We start from the raw sequence: 16,409 nt of genomic DNA, 5'->3' as shown, positions 1-16,409 counted from the left end.
ATGGGTGATACTGAGCAGGTTTTAAGGGGACTCTGAACAAGGGTCTCCTGGAATGATGACCACACACTCTTAGGGACTCAACACCCTGCAAGGCCTGAAGGGATCAGATCCCTGGCCGCGCCTCCTTCCCATGTGCCTTCCCCTGTCATGCTTTGGGATGAAGCCCTCACAGCCCTTCTGTTTATCAAGACTATCCTTTCAAGATCTTGGCCTGTGAAGCTTCCTCGACCCCAAACACTTACCCTACACCCTCCCCATGTTCAGCGGCTCCTCTTCTGTGCTCTCACAGAGATCTCTTTCTCCAGGGAACCTCCTTGGGCCACCTGCCGACTGGGTCAGGTACCTGGGCTCCCACAGACCCCTCTGTCCTAGCCCTGACACCTCTGACCCGTAATCCCTCCATCACAAGCCCGGCCACTCTGGACGGCTGTCCCCTGGTGACGTCTCACTGCCCCTGTGGACGCATGAGGACAGGATCCGGGATGTCTCAGTGACTGCCGTGGGCCCCGTATCACCCAGCCCAGGGACTGTTTGCTGAGTGAAAGAACTCACTGTGACCGTGACTCGGGGTTTGTGTTTGGATTCTCTGATAAGATAGTGGATTCAGCAATGCCCTTCACCTCCTGGGCGGGTCACCCCTCCCTGCCAGCGCCAGGTCCCGGGAAGCCTGTAGAGAGGGGCAGAGGAAGCAGGGACCCTGCCTCTCCCTCCAGCCCGGCTAAGCCAGCAGCCAGGTCTCCTGTGTGCCACCCCCTACTCCCCCCCAGCTTCGTCCAGATGTGGAAAGGTCAACTACCCTCAAGAAATTTGTCCAGCCGTCCTCATCTGGGAACTTGAAAGCATATCCTGAATCCAACCATCTCTCCCCTCTCTGCTCCCCTGCTGGCTTGGCCTCTGCCCCTTCCTGCGTGGAAGTCACAGTGGCCCCCACCCCAGTCTCCCTGCTCCCATCCCTGCCACCCTGCAGTCCGCTCCCCACCCACAGCCAGAGCGAGCCTGTGAAGCCCTGGGGTCTGGGCCCTCTTCTGCCCCACAGGACTCTTGAAAGCAAAGTGTGCAGTTGCCCAAAGCCAATGGTCTGGCCCAAGGCCTCCCAGACCTCCAGACCTGCCCCCCCACCTCCCGGACAAATGTTGCTTTCCCAGTGTGAGCTCCTTGACAGGCCGAATTAAAACTGTGACCTGTGGTCCCCCTGCACATCTGCCCCCACTATCTTCGCCCGTACTAGGTCATTGCTCTTATGTATTGGGTTCCTTGTGTGTTTTCTGGATCCGCCTGACAGACTGTGAGCTCCACGAGGGCAGGGATTTTTGTCTGTATTTTTTTTTTCATTTGGGCTGATGTCAAACAGCAGATAAGAGGCACTTAAATAAACTTTTGTTGAAAGAACCAAATCTCAGGGTGCCTGACACAGTTCACAGCATGCAGCAGCAATCCTAGCCACAAATAGTGACTTGGACACAATTTCTTGCTTTGGGATGATGTTCTTTGTCGACCAAAGACACACTACCCCAACATAAAGCAGAGGGGCAGGCTCAGAGAGAGACATCAGGAAACCCATGACAACAGTGATGCTCACTGAGAACTCACTGCCTTCACTCGTGTGAGCTCATTCCATCCTCACAACAACCTTATAAGGAAGGTATTATATTTATTCCGATTTTACTGTGAAGAAACCTGAGGCCCAGAGAGGTTATATGACTTACCCAAGGTCACACAGCTTAGTAAGGGGCAGAGCCAGGATTTGAACCCAAGCAGCCTGTCTAGAAAGCCCTCCCCTGTGAACCCACAGAATCGCACCAGACACCATTACACAAAGAGGCCTCGTATCGAAACTGTGCTCCATTCAATGATTTACGGAATGGTTATTGAGCATCTACTACACACCAAGCTTTCTGTTAAGTGCTGGGATTTGCAGGGAACAAAACAGTCACAGTCCCGCTTACACTCCAGCAGGAGGGGCAGCAACCCGAAGTGATCAAACAAATGAATATTTACTGGCAAATGAGAAGAACGTGAAGGAAAATAACAGGGTACTTGAGGATCGAGGCAGCGGGGAGGAAGCTGAATTAGACCAGGGGATCAGGGAAGGGTCTCTCAGGAGGTAACCCTTGAGCTGAGCCTTTAAGGATGAGGAGCCGGCCAGGAATAATCTAGAAGGAGCAGCAAGGGGAACAGTGAAGGTCAGCAAGGAGCGGTGGTGGAGAGGCTGGGTACGGTCAGTGAGGGGAGGGTGGCCCAACGTGAAGGCAGGGGTCAGTTCATCTGGGGCCTTGTGGAACAGAAGGAGGAGTTAGCAGGTTAGTCTAGTAGCAGCCAGAGGCATTTGAGGTTTGATCAGAAGAGGGACGAGGTCAGGACCGAGTCTGGAAGATGCCCACCCCCACCCCCCTCACCTCTCACTGCCTTGTGGAGGTCACTCAAGGCAGAGGCTGAGATTAGGAGCCCAGGGAGGAAGCTGGGGGAGAGCTGTGGGGAGAGGAGGGGGAGGTGGGGGAGGGAGGCTCAGGAGATCTCTTATGGGAACAAGGAGGGGGGGCAGGAGGTGTCTGGCCTCTGGCAGGTGAGGCCCCACCTGGGATGGGATCCTGGGGGAGAGGTAGGTTTGAGGAAGTGCTAAAGCCCTTGTAGAAACTGGAGGACGGGTAGGGGGAAACAGCCAGGGGGCTGTGGGACAACTGGGTCTTGGAGCTTCGGGGAGAGATTGGAATCAGGTACTGGTCAGGGCCATGGCTGTGCTGAAGGGGTAAAGTGAGTTATGAGAGCTGAGAAAGCCTCTGGCAAGGCTTGGGGAGAGGAGCAAGGAGGGGAGGGCAGGGCCCAGAGGGGAGTCACTGCTGTTAAAGAAAATAAAAGCACAGTCTAAAAGGTGGGTGAAGAACTGGGAGGGGTGGGGAGGGTGGGGGGGTCAGAAGGCAAAAGATGGGCTCCGCGGTGTTTTGTATTTCTGAGTGCCCCCCAGTACCCAGCACAGAGCCCACACACAGCAGATGTTTAAGGAAGCACATTTTCTGCTCAATGAAGGCACACATGGTGGAGTTGAAGGCAAAACTCACATAGATATAAACCCTGAGGCCTCAAGGGCTGCATTTTATGACTAGGGCAGGCCAACTCCCTCATCCCCACCTCTGGTAGGGAAGCTTGAGAAAAGAGGAACTAGAAAAGGGATTCTATTTTTTTTTAAAGATTTTATTTATTCATGAGAGACAGAGAGAGAGAGAGAGAGAGAGGCAGAGACACAGGCAGAGGGAGAAGCAGGCTCCGTGCAGGGAGTGTGACATGGGACTCAATCCAGGGTCTCCAGGATCACACCCTGAGTCGAAGGCAGACACTTAACCACTCAGCCACCTAGGCGTCCCAAGAAAAGGGATTCTTGATGGATAAAAAAGATGTGATATATATATATATGATATATATATTATAAAACGTGTATATATATATACATATATATACGCACGCGCGCACACACACACACACACACACACTGGAATACTACTCAGCCATCAGAGAGGATGAGTACCCACCATTTGCTTCTACGTGGAAGGAACTGGAGGGTATTATGCTGAGTGAAGTAAGTCAATCAGAGAAGGACAATCATCATATGGTTTCACTCATACGGGGAGTGAAAAGGATTATAAGGAGTGAAAGGGATTATAAGGGAAAGGAAAGGAACTGAGTGGGGAAAATTAGAGAGGGAGACAAACCATGAGAGACCCCTGACTCTGGGATACAAACAAAGGGTTGCGGAAGGGGAGAAGGGTGGCCCGATAGGGTGCTGGGTGACGGGCACTGAGGAGGGCATGTGATGGGATGAGCACTGAGTGTTATACTATATGTCGGCAATAATTTTTTTAAAAATTTAAAAAGAGGGATCCCTGGGTGGCGCAGCGGTTTGGCGCCTGCCTTTGGCCCAGGGCGCGATCCTGGAGACCCGGGATCGAATCCCACGTCGGGCTCCCGGTGCATGGAGCCTGCTTCTCCCTCTGCCTGTGTCTCTGCCTCTCTCTCTCTCTCTCTCTGTGACTATCATAAATAATAAATAAAAAAAAATTTATAAAAAAAATAAAAATAAAAATTTAAAAAGAAAAAATAAGGAAATAAATTCTTGGATGGAGAAGAATGCAAAAGTTCAAGATGGGGCTCAAGAGCCAAGGGTGCGGGTGTGGAAAGTAATCAAGGGAAACGTCATTTAAAATGGCAGGCCAGAAGGGGGCGCTCTCCCGCCGCACTGCTCCAGGTTAATCAGGGAGGAAGTGTCCGTTACAGACCCCAACCCAAGACTTCAACGGGAAACAATGGTCAACTACAGGCGCCAAGGGGAAAAGACGTACATTGTATCTCCTACAGGTAGTAACACCCCCCGCCCTTGGAACTCGGCCTTGGGAAACCTCCATCACCCTGGACTTTATGTTTTTTTCCAATGGACTCTGGTTCAAAAAAACCCCTCCCAGGGTGCCTGGGGGGCTCAGTCCCTTAGGCGTGGACTCTTGGTTTAGGTTCAGGTCATGATCTCAGGATTGTGAGATCAAGCCCTGCATTGGGTTCCGCATTGGGCATGGAGCCTGCTTACGATTCTCTCTGGGACGCCTGGGTGGCTCAGCGGTTGAGCATCTGCCTTTGGCTCAGGGCATGATCCTGGGGTCCGGGGATCAAGTCCCCCCCCCCCCCATCGGGCTCCCTGCGTGAAGCCTGCTTCTCCCTCTGCCTGTGTCTCTGCCTCTCTCTCTGTGTGTGTCTCTCATGAATAAATAAATAAAATCTTTAAAAAAAAAGATTCTCTCTTTCCCTCTCCCTCTGCACCCCCACCCCCACCACAGGCACGTTCTCTCCTCAAAACAAAACAAACAGCCCCTCCCAACTTCCTCATCCTTCTCCGTAAAATAACGTAAACATAACATAAAATAACGGTCCTCTCCTTTGTTCACCAGATTTGCCTATGGTTTTGTCATAGTTTGCATGTCCCAAATCATAATTCTCCGTTATTCCTGAGTAACCCATTTGCACTGGTAAACTAATGATTTATTTTTAAGGTTAAAAAGGGGTATAGGCCTCTAGATCCAGTCGTCCAATCCAGGAGCCAAAATTCATTAAGTAGAGGGATGAGGGGGGATGGGACTTCTTCGGTCAAAGTTTCTTCCAATTTCCAGCCAAGTACAAAGGCAGAATTAAGAAGTGAGGCTGGGGGCACCTGGGTGGCTCAGCGATTGAGCGGCTCAGGTAGTGATCCCGAGGTGGCTGAATAAATAAATAAATAAATAAATAAAATCTTTAAAAAAATTTTTTAATTAAAGTTAAAAAAAAAAAAAAAGAAAAGAAAAGGCTAGACCAACCCAATCAAGAAAGTAAGAAGGTCTCTATCCACAGTCAGCCAGTTGGTAAAGAACAGAGGGGTGGGGTGGGGTGGGTCCAACCTATCCGGTGGGTGGAACTGTCAGCCAATCAGGAAAAGAGAACAAAATGAAGGGGCTTCCACCCCGGGCAGGTGCCTGTGCTAAGCCCCTTGGCTTTGCAGCCCACCGGGAGCCAGAGCGAGGAAGGACGTTGTTCCTCCTCGGTTCCACCGCGGCTCTGAGGAGTCGGGGCTGCAGGCCGCTGGGGCGTGCAGGCCCGGGACTGAGGGGATCCTGAGTCGGGGAATTTGCACCCCGCCTTCTCCGCAGACCCGCAGGCCTCCAGAGAGTCCAAATACGTCTTGGAGGACTGGGCAGCGCATCTGGTCCTGTCGATTACTGCTTTGCTTCCTGCGTAGGAATCCTAGCACGACTCCATCTTCAACTTTAGAAAATGCTGGAGGCCCAGCCATTCCCCGCTCCCTTCTCGTCCCCCAATTCCTCCTCCCGAGGTGATAATGAGCCGGAACCTGGGCTTTCCCCCGTGGGTCCACCCCCAGCCCGGGCCTTTCCCCACTTCCTTCAGCCCCGCCCATCCGCTGAGGTCCCGAAACCACGGGTCCCACCGCCCCCACAAACCAGGGATGCCAACGAGAATGACAAAAGTGAGGAAGTGCCAGTGGGTAAATACCCCTGGTTCTTAACTTCTGCGGGCGTCGCTATGAGCACAGTCTCTGTGCATCTTACTTTCCTGCCCTTAGTACCGGGTTTACCAGCCCACAGCCCAGCACCCTTGAGCCAGGGGACCCTACAGCCAAGGGCCTTACCCGCCAGGAAACTTCCAGCCACGACTCCCACCAACAAAAGACCCTCCAGCTGGGCAGTTCTGTACCCAAGAGACCCACCCGCTGAGGGACATCCCAGCCACCAGCCTGCCGTCTTAGTTACTCAATGCCTTGGTGTTGTCTTCCCCTTGCCCTGCTCCGCAGGCCTGTGACTTCATGGTGCGAGGCAGGTAGTCAGGGAGGAAATGGGGGGGGTGGGGCGCCTGGCTGGCTCAGTCGGGAGAGCAGCTGGTCTTGATCTGCTGGTCCTGAGTTCTAGCCCCAGCTTGGGCACATCCAGAAAGTTTTCAATTAAATGCATTGCATTGACTAAATACACATGCTTTCTGAGTTGTGTTCTGTGTGTGTGTGTGTGTGTGTGTGTGTGTGTGTGTGTGCTTATACCTTATGCAGATAAGGGAAGTGTATTTTGGTGTGGTTTCATCCTTCTTTTCTCTCTGGGCCTATGCCTTCATTCCGGTACAAATTCTTATTTGCCAGATTAATATGTACACAATGGAATGGGACAGAACAATCTCACCTAAATTCCCACTATTCCCACCTGTGCTATTACATAGATAGTACTTATCTCTCTCTTTTTTTAAGATTTTATTTATTTATTCATGAGAGAACACAAAGAGACAGAGACACAGGCAGAGGGAGAAGCAGGCTCCCTGTGGGGAGGCTGATGCGGAACTCGATCCCAGGACCCCTGAGCCGAAGGCAGACGCTCAACCACTGAGCCACCCAGGTGCCCAATAGTACTTCTCTTTAACTCTTGATCTCAGGGAGGTGAGTTTGAGCCCCGTGTTGGGTGTACAGATTACTTAAAAATAAAATCTTTAAAAAAATGTTCACTTTCACCAGAAATTTTTTTGAGGAGTCTGTCCATATGTATTAGAAAGCTCTTGGCTGCAAGTAACAGAAAATTGTTTCACATCAGCTTAAACAACAAGCAAATCTTTTCTATCACAGAACAAAAGGCTCAGGTAGGGATACTCCAGTCCTCCACCAGGGAATCCAAGCCTGGTCGCCAACATCTGGAAAGAGTCACAGGAAGAGAAGAATGCTCGGGAACTCACAGCTCATTATATCAACTGTTACTGTCCGAGCTGGGGTGACACTTCTGCCTCCCTCCAGGCTGGGTGACCCCGGTTCCCAAGCCCTGATCTGGGCTGGCTCAGCCTCGCCAGGAGATCAAATTTTGGTCTTCTCTCTGGGCGGGGTGAAAACCATTCTGACTCTGCTAGATGGGGCAGGCAATCTGGGGGAGTCTAACTGAAAGCCTTCTTTCAAGATTTCCCATCTGTGCTCTAGTTTCTGCCCCCTCGGCACGTCAGCTTGCCAGCTGTGCATTCAGCCTCAGAGAAGGTTCTAGGATTCCTGAGCCTCTCCGTGACACTCTTCTTGCTGACCCACTCATATCTCAGCTTTATCAACAAACAGTACTGAAGTGGCTACAACTCATGTCTTGCTTCTCCAGCTCCCCAGATTTAACAGACATTTCTCATCCTCTTTGGCTCTCTTTATCCTTAACAGTTCATGCCTTTTTAAAAAATGCCTTTACTGATATTTAGTTCTGTTCAACATGCCACGTGCAGCCATAGGTCATTCTGATCATTTCCAACTTGTAGTATGTTCCAAAATGACCACTTTTCCACATATGCACTGCATACTCTGCTATCCAAGACACCCTTATCTCTGGAAGGTTTCCACATCCTCCTCACTGGTGTCAACCCTTGGGGCTAATTCCCGCCCTGCAATATACTCTTCACACAGCTGTCACAGTGATCTTTGTATTTTTTATGTGTTTTTCTTTTTAAGAGGGATGACACTCATGCAGTAAAGTGCATAAAGTAGATGCGTCTTAAGTGTACGGCTAGATTTTCTTAACGTGTAAACACCATTCAGATCGGGATACATTCTATTTCCTGCACCATGTAAGGTTCCCTAATGCACGTTGCAGTCCAGACCATTCCCAGAATTAACTGCTGGACTGACTGCTCTAAACAATTAGGCTGTTGTTGTTGTTGTTGTTGTTGTTGTTGTTATTCTTGAGTTTGATACAAATGGAATCACAGAGTATGTACTATTTTGTATCTGGCTCCTTTCACTCCATTCATTCATTTTGTTGCATGTGCCAGCAGTTCATTTTTTATTGCTTCCATTTAATGAATAAATCCAAATTTATTTATCCAATTTGTCCACTGATGGACACTTAGGTTGTTTTTTTTTATAGTTTTTGACCATTATGAATTAAACTTCTGTGAATATTTTTATATGAGTCTTTTTGTGGATATATATGTTCATTTCTCTTGGTGCTGTATCTAGAATATAACTAGTGGATGATAGGATAAGTATGTGTCTAATTTTAATAGAATTTGTCTGACAGGTTTCCAAAGTGGCTGTACTGTTTTAATTTCCTGCCAAATGGCTGCTCAAATACTGTGTCAATTTTTAATTGAACTGCTTATCTGTTTATTATTGATTTGTAGAGGTTAAAAAATATATTCTGGAGGGCGCCTGAGTGGCTCAGTGGTTGAGCGTCTTCCTTTGGCTCAAGTCATGATCCCAGGGTCCTGGAATCAAGTCCCGCGTCAGATTCCTCATGGGGAGCCTGCTTGTCCCTCTGCCTATGTCTCTGCCTCTCTCTCTCTCTCTGTGTCTCTCATGATTAAATAAATAAAATATTTATACATATATATACACACATATATGTATATAACTAAAATATTTATAAATATGTAACTAATATATATATAATCTTTATTATAATCTGGATATGAGTCCTGTGTCAGATATGGTCAGTTTTTCTTCTTGTTAATGGTATCTCTTGATAAGCTGAGGTTTTAATTTTGATGAAGTCAAATTTATGGTTCTAGTGTGTGTCTCGTTTCATCTTTGCCTACCTCTGTCATGAAAATACTATGCTCTCCTTTTTTTTTTTTTTTTTAAGATTTTATTTTTAAGTAATCGCCACATCCAACATGGGGCTTGAACCCACAGTGGTGAGATCCAGAGTCGCCTGCTCCATCAACTGAGCCAGCCAGGCACCTCTTATCCTGTGTGTATTTTTTTTTAAGATTTTATTTATTTATTCATGAGAGACACAGAGAGAGAGGCAGAGGCATAGGCAGAGGGAGAAGCAGACTCCTTGTAGGGAGCCTGATATGAGACTGGATCTCGGACCCCGGGATCACACCCTGAGCCAAAGGCAACACTCAACTGCTGAGCGACCCAGGCGTCCCCTGTGTTTTCTTATAGAAGCTTTTATAGTTTTAGTTTACATAAATAAAGATTATTTTGTGTGTATGGTGTGAGGCAGGGAGTCAAGTTTTATTTTGTTTTCACATCTACATCTCCATTTGTTCCAGCACTATGTGTTGAAAACAATTTCTTTTCCCCACTGAAATGCACTGATGCCTTTGCTGAAGATCAGTGCATCTTATATTTGTGGCTCTGCTGTTGTACCTGTTGTATTCTGCTCTACCAATCCTTAATGTTTTTATTTTTAATTTTTTAAAATATATATTTTTTTTATTTATTCATAGAGACACACACAGAGAGAGAGGCAGAGACACAGGCAGAGGGAGAAGCAGGCTCCATGCAGAGAACCCGACATGGGACTCGATTCCGGGTCTCCAGGATCAGGCCCTGGGCTGTAGGCGGCGCTAAACCACTGCGCCACTGGGCTGCCCCCCTTAATGTTTTTAAAGATATTTTCACAAGGTGTAGTAGTCCAGGTGTGCAGGCTTCTTCTTTCAGTACTTTGAAAATGTAATTCTATTGTCTCTTGGTTTCTAATTATTTATGATTAGAAGATAATTCTGCAGTTGATAACACTATGTTGTATAATTGAAATTTGCCAAGAGAGTAGATGTAAATGTTCTCTCTCTCTCTCTCTCTCTCTTTCTCTCTCACACACACATGCATGCACACATGCACACAAAAGGTAAATAAATATATGAGGTGATGGATGTATTAATTAACTTGATGGGGGGAATTCTTTCACAACGTGTAGATATATCAAAATATCAGGTTGCACACTTTAAATATTTTACAATTTTGTCAATTAAACCTCAATGAAGTTGAGGGAAAAAGATAGCCTTAATTTTTTTGTTTGTTTGTTTTCTTGGAGTTCAGGTGTCTTTTTTCTATAGCTACTGTAATGGTTAATTTTATGCATCACCTTGGCTAGGCTCTGGTGCCCATTGTTTGGTCAAACACTAGTTTAGATGTTGCTGTGAAGGTATTTTGCAGATGTGATAAGCATTTAAAATCAGTTGACTTTAAGTAAAACAGATACCCTTCATAATGTGTGTGGGTCTCATCAATCAGTTGAATCAAGAGAAAACAATTGAGGTTTCCTGGAAAATTAGACATTCTACCTCAAAACTGTAACAGAAATCCTGCCTGACTTTCCAGCCTGCTGGTTGCCCAGTGGACTTTGGACTCAAGATGGCAATGTCAAACTTTTATTTGAATTTCCAGCCTACCAGCCTGCCCTACAAATTTCCAACTTGCCAGTACCCATGATCACATAAGCTAATTCCTTAAAATGAATCTCTCTCTCTTCGCTCTTTCTGTATTTCTCTCTCTGTATCTCCAACTCTATCTCTATCTCTGTATTTTGCTTTTCTGGAGAATCCTGACTGATACAGTTGCTTTAAAATTTTTCTCTCTGGACTTTCCTGAACTTCTTGAATCTATAGGCTCATGTTTTTTGTGATTTAGGAAATTTGTCAGGCATTACCTCTTCAAAGATTGAATCTGTTTTCTCCAAGGACTTCAATGACAGTTACATGGGACAATTCAATAGCGTCTTATAGCACTCAGACGGTTGTTTTCTTTTTCCTTTTCTTCCCTGTGCTTCAATTTGGATGATTTCCATTAAATTTATTTTAAATTTTCTGATCTTTTCTTCTGCATCCAAGATATTGTTAAGCCCAGTGAAACAATTTAACTTCAGATATTATATTTATCAGCTATGCCTTTGGGGGCATTCCATCTCTCAAACTGTCACATCAGCCTACCTTGCCTTAGAAAGTTTGCTGGTTTCTTTTTCCCCAGAACAAGCTCTCTGTCACAGGCTCAGTCCTTAACTCACCTGTGCCAACATTTGGCAAAAATCCCCAGAGAGAAAAACTGCTGGTTTCTGCTTACTTAAGGGAGATCCTTCACTCTCTGGACTTCAATTTCTTGAGATTTTATTCTTTACATTCCATAGCTCTTTGATGTCTTTAAAATATGAATTTTTAGTTTATCTTTTTGTTCACTACTGTTATGGAAGGAAGATGGTCTTCCATGATCTTCAAATTTGGACCTTTTAAGATAGAAATCAGATCTTGTGCTTTTCTGTTTCCATCTCCACTGGTTTCCCTTCACACTTAAAATCTAAACTCCTTACCATGGGCATGAATACCATGACTTTGTGACTCTGGGTGATCTGTTCCTGATGATCATTCTACATTGACTTTTTAACATACTCCTATGGTTATCCTCCAGGTAAGCTGGTTTTTTCCTTTTTCCTACTCTTCTTATCTCAGGATATTATACTTGGTATCCCATCTGCTTGGATCTCTCTTCTCCCAGATACTTCCATAGGCCTTTCCTTCTCATGCTTCAGACCACAACTCAAACATCACCTCCTAAGAGAGGCTTTTCCTGAACATGTTATCATCTTTGTCTCCCTTCCATCCCCCAATCTCTCTGTGTTATTTCCTTTTATTATTTATGATGATCTAGAGTAATATAATTAGTTTGCACTTTCTTATTTATGTTCTAGCTTCTGTCAAGATAACATTTTGTGAGGTAGTGGTCTAATCTGTCCTGTTCAGCATTGCATTCTTAGGTCCTAGAACAATACCTAACACACAGAAAGTATGCAATAATGGCTGTTGTTGAACAAATGTTATTGACCAAGTGGGTGAAGTTCCCAGGATACCTACAGGAGCTGTTAGTATACAGGGTCATGGAAGGGCATATCCCAAACACACAAATACATATGCACAATCATGCAGGAGGCATCATAGGTACTGATCTCAGAGTGCTGGAAGAGGGAAGACTTCCTCCATGGGGGAAGAGGCAGGGCCCTAATGTCTAAACCCAAGTCCAAAGGTTCCCAGGGGAGCAGGAAAGTCCTATGGTACTTGGCACTGTGAGGGCACAGGGCATGCCAAAGATGTGTCCTGGATCATGGTTCCTCTATGTGTTCTGCATTGTGTGGTGCCATAAAGATGAACAGGAATATAAACAGACTTGGAATGATGGCCATGAGGCTGAAACACAAAACCAGCATAGCATTTTTCTTTGCTCCGACTTTGTCTTCCAAACCATTTGCTTCCAGTGTCTGTGAAAGTGAAGATAGGCTTATGTTTTCCTTTAAAGGGTGAAATGGGGCAAAGGTCCCCTGGAGATAAGTTGGAGGCCATAATCAGGATTGGGGTTTGGAGGATTAGGTGGAGGAGAGGAAGAAGCAATGGAGCAAGATGGTGCAGGGGGTCTATGCAGAACCAGATAGAAGAGGGTATGGAGGGGTCTTTGGGAAGAAGCAGAGTCAGCAAGATGGTGAACCGAGTGGGGACAAGGTCCAGCGTAGCAGGGAGGGAAGGCTACAGAAGGGCTGGGGCTAGTATCTAGAGAGGAGGGGGAGTTGGGGAAGGGATGGCTCTTATGGAAAGGGGGACTGGGGCACAATGGTTAATCCCCACCCACCAAACTGGAGAACACTAGCATTCCCAGTGGGAGGAAGCAGAAGACCAAAAACAAATGGGAAGCAATATACAGTCCTTTGCAAGAATGCTGAAGGCTGTCTTGTAGATGGCTTTCTGGGAGTTCACAGTCTGTGGGAGAGATACGGAGAATGGAGAATAAAAACCCAAATAAATAAACTGAATGATTTCAGAAAGGACCAAGGGCTGTGGAGACTAACTAGGACATGGAGGGAGAGGGACCCAGGAGGGGACATTAGGTGAGATGGGGGTGAGGAAATTAGGGAAGACCTCTGTGGGGAGAAGACATCCAAGTTGAGACCTTGGATGCTGGGCCAGCCATGAGAAGATTTAGGGAAAAGAGTTCCAGGAAGGGGAACCAACAAGTGCAAAGGTCCCAAGGTCAAAAGATTTATGTGCTCCAGAAACAGAAACAAGGGCCATGTGACTCAAGTGTGAGGGGGCAGCAGAGGAGGGGAAGAGGACAGGAGCAGGCTAGGCAGAGTCTGCACACTTGGGGGAGTGATTTGGGTTTGATCCCGAGAGCTGTGGGAATAGGGAGGGTTTAAGCCAGGTAGGGATGTAATCTGACTTGGATTGCTCAGCCGCCCTGAGTAGAATGGAGAGTGTAGGCAGGTTTCTGCTTTGTCTGTAGACAGAGCCTGGCTGTTTCATTCTTAGAGAGAATGGGGCAGCGCTTGGACCCCTGGGACCCTTGGCTATGATGGGATCAGGTCATGGAAAGGGAAGCATTCGGGACAGAGAAGTCTCCAGGAAACATCTGCCAGGAACAAGCCATGTAGGATCAGAGTATGCCTGTATCTGTGTGTGCATGTGTGTGTCTATCTCCTAAGGTGAGATGCCGCCCACAGCTTAGGCAGTACCCCCTCAGTTCCAGGAAGTATGCAAGTTGGAAGGTGTAGGGGTAGCTCAGAAACCCTGCTGTGCACAATTCTCCTCACCTTATACCAGATAAATCACTAACATAAGCTATGAAGAGCAAGAAACCCCTCCCTTGGCTGAAGGTTCCTTGGCTGGTATATGTCTTGCCCAATGGATCCTGTGGCTGGTGGTCATGTGCCTCTTGACTTGTGGGTTACCTCCCAGGGAGACCATCTACTCTCAGTGCTTCTTCTCACTCAGGGTTTATTTTTAAAAATTTTTTAAAGATTTTATTTATTTATTCATGAGAGACACAGAGAGAGAGGCAGAGACACAGGCAGAGGGAGGAGAAGCAGGCTTCATACAAGGAGCCTGATGTGGGACTCGATCCCAGGAATCCGGATCATGTCCTGAGCCAAAGGCAGATGTTCAACCTGCTGAGCCACCCAGGCGTCCCTCACTCACGGTTTAATGTGCAACCCAGACCCATGCCATTGCTTGGTGGAGCATCAGAAGTTCTGAATCTCCAGAGATTCACCTAACTTCTGAAATTCTCTTGGATTGCACAGTCTGGAGTCTGCTTTGTCCGCAAAACCAGATATAAGGATAGGACGGGGAGGACAGCTGAAAACATTGCTGGGTGCATATGGCTGGAGCTTGCCTACTCTGTTTCTTGTTCTGTGAAGGAATTGGCTTTCTTCCCCAGTTATTTTTGTCCATATTCCCCTTATTTTACCAGCAAAAATGGGTTAATTTGGGAATAACAGAGAATTGTAATTCAGGACAAGCAAGCTATGAGAAAACCATATGCAAGTCTGGAGAACAAAAGAGGGGAAAGCTCTTATACAGAGAAAAAAAGAGGAAATTTGGTGGTGGGAGGGGTGGGCCGGGGGTGGGGTGGCTGTAAAACAAAACAAAACAAAACAAAAAAAAAAAACATTCCTTTGGAGTTCTTTTTTTAAAAAGATTTTATTTATGTGTTTATGAGAGACACACACACAGAGAGGCAGAGACATAAGCAGAGGGAGAAGCAGGCTCCATGCAGGGAGCCTGATGTGGGACTCCATCCGAGGACTCCAGGATCGCCCTGGGCTGAAGGTGGCGCTAAACCGCTGAGCCACCCGGACTGCTCTGGAGTTCTAAGTACAGTGGCTTTTCATTGGTTATGTTGTGACAGTCTCTCATTGGCAGGGCTGTTGCCAGGGTGGGGGAAACTTCTTCCTCAGCCGTAATAGTCAAGTAGCGCTAAGGTAGTATCGATTTCCAAGGTACCTCTTTTCCTGTGAGGTCTGCAATTGACAACATGAGGTAGGACATGAGAGGTCCCCCTTCTGGCCTCCTGATTCCATTTTAAACAGTTTCATTTTATTAATTTTCACACCATTTAAGCAAGAAGAGTTCCTTAGTTCTGGAATATAGTTCCTTTAGACTTCTTTGCATCCACAGCTCTTTGCTGCCTTTAAAAATATGCATTTTTTTGTTTCTCCTCTTCCCCCCTATTATGGAAGGAGACTGTGATATTGTGATTTATAATAGGAAATATGTTGGTCTTCCATCCATTCCTGGCTCCCAAAACCCCTGGAGTTTCCTGTGATAAGAGCAATCTAGGCGTCTTTTGTTTTGTTCATAAGGTGACTTTTGGAAAGCCCTTAGGTAACCTAAGGATGGGGGCTGGTTAGAGGGGAAGCAACTCTGTGATTTGAGGGTTGGAACTTCAGTACCTGCCCCCAATCTCCAGGGAGGAGAGAGAGGCTGGAGGTTGAACCAGTCACCCAAAGCCAATGTTAAATCATAACTGTGTAATAAAGCCTCCATAAAAACCCAAAAAGCCAAGGTCAGAGAGCAGCTGGGTTGATGAACACATAGAGATTTGGGAAACGTGGCATGCTCAGAGAGGGTATGGAAGCTCCACAACCTTTCACCATATCTTGCCCTCTACAGCTCTTCCATCTGGGTGCTCCTGAGTTTTATCCCTTTAAAATAAACTATCAATCTGGTTTATTTACTAGTAGGTAAATTGTTTCTCTGAGTTCTGTGAGCCACTCTTGCAAATTAATCAAGCCCAAAGAAGTTGTAGGAGGCTCTTTAGCCAATGTGCCAGAAGTACAAGTAACAACCTAGGCTTGCATCTGGCCTCTGGGAGAGGGGGTATTCTTGCAGGAATGAGCCCTTAACCTATGAAATCCGATTCTATCTCTGGGTAGATGGTGTCAGAAGTGAGTTGAATTGTAGGACACTCAGCTGATGTCCAAGAATTGCCTCCACACATAATTGGAATTAGTACCAGAACCCATTTAGAGAACGTTTACATTCAATTTACACATTGAACTCATCTTTTAAAAACAAACAAACCTGTGTTCTCCCTGTTTAATATCTTTAAGGACTTCACTTCATACTTAAAAATCCAATGTTCTTCCTGTGACCTTCCATGCCTTGACTTGCTTCCTGCCCATCCTCTGACCTTACTCTGTAGTACTCTGATTACTCACTCCAGCCCCACTAGTCTTCCTCTTCCTGGGACAAGCCAGGCTCCTTCCTGCCTGAGTTTTTGTACTTACTGTTCTGCTTAGAACTTTCTTCCACATGTTTCTGTAGCTCTCCTCACCTCAGGTCACAGCTCAGATATTAGGTCCCCAATAAGGGCTTTCCTGAGCCTCCCTGTC

General features: G+C 46.6%; 1 protein-coding gene across 1 annotated transcript in view; it reads right to left on the bottom strand.

Moving 5' to 3' along the window:
• Positions 1 to 14,749: 14,749 nt before the first annotated feature.
• Positions 14,750 to 16,409, bottom strand: part of LOC144287296 (uncharacterized) — an 83,152-nt gene continuing 81,492 nt past the window's right edge. The window contains exon 3 of the transcript XR_013355180.1: positions 14,750 to 15,035. The gene's annotated coding sequence lies outside the window, so the exon portion shown is untranslated. The remainder of the gene's footprint in view (positions 15,036 to 16,409) is intronic.

Source organism: Canis aureus, chromosome 1, assembly GCF_053574225.1.
Source record: "Canis aureus isolate CA01 chromosome 1, VMU_Caureus_v.1.0, whole genome shotgun sequence".
Classification (NCBI taxonomy): Eukaryota; Metazoa; Chordata; class Mammalia; order Carnivora; family Canidae; genus Canis; species Canis aureus.
Note: the sequence above shows the minus strand (reverse complement) of the source record. Positions and strands in the feature narration are given on the sequence as shown.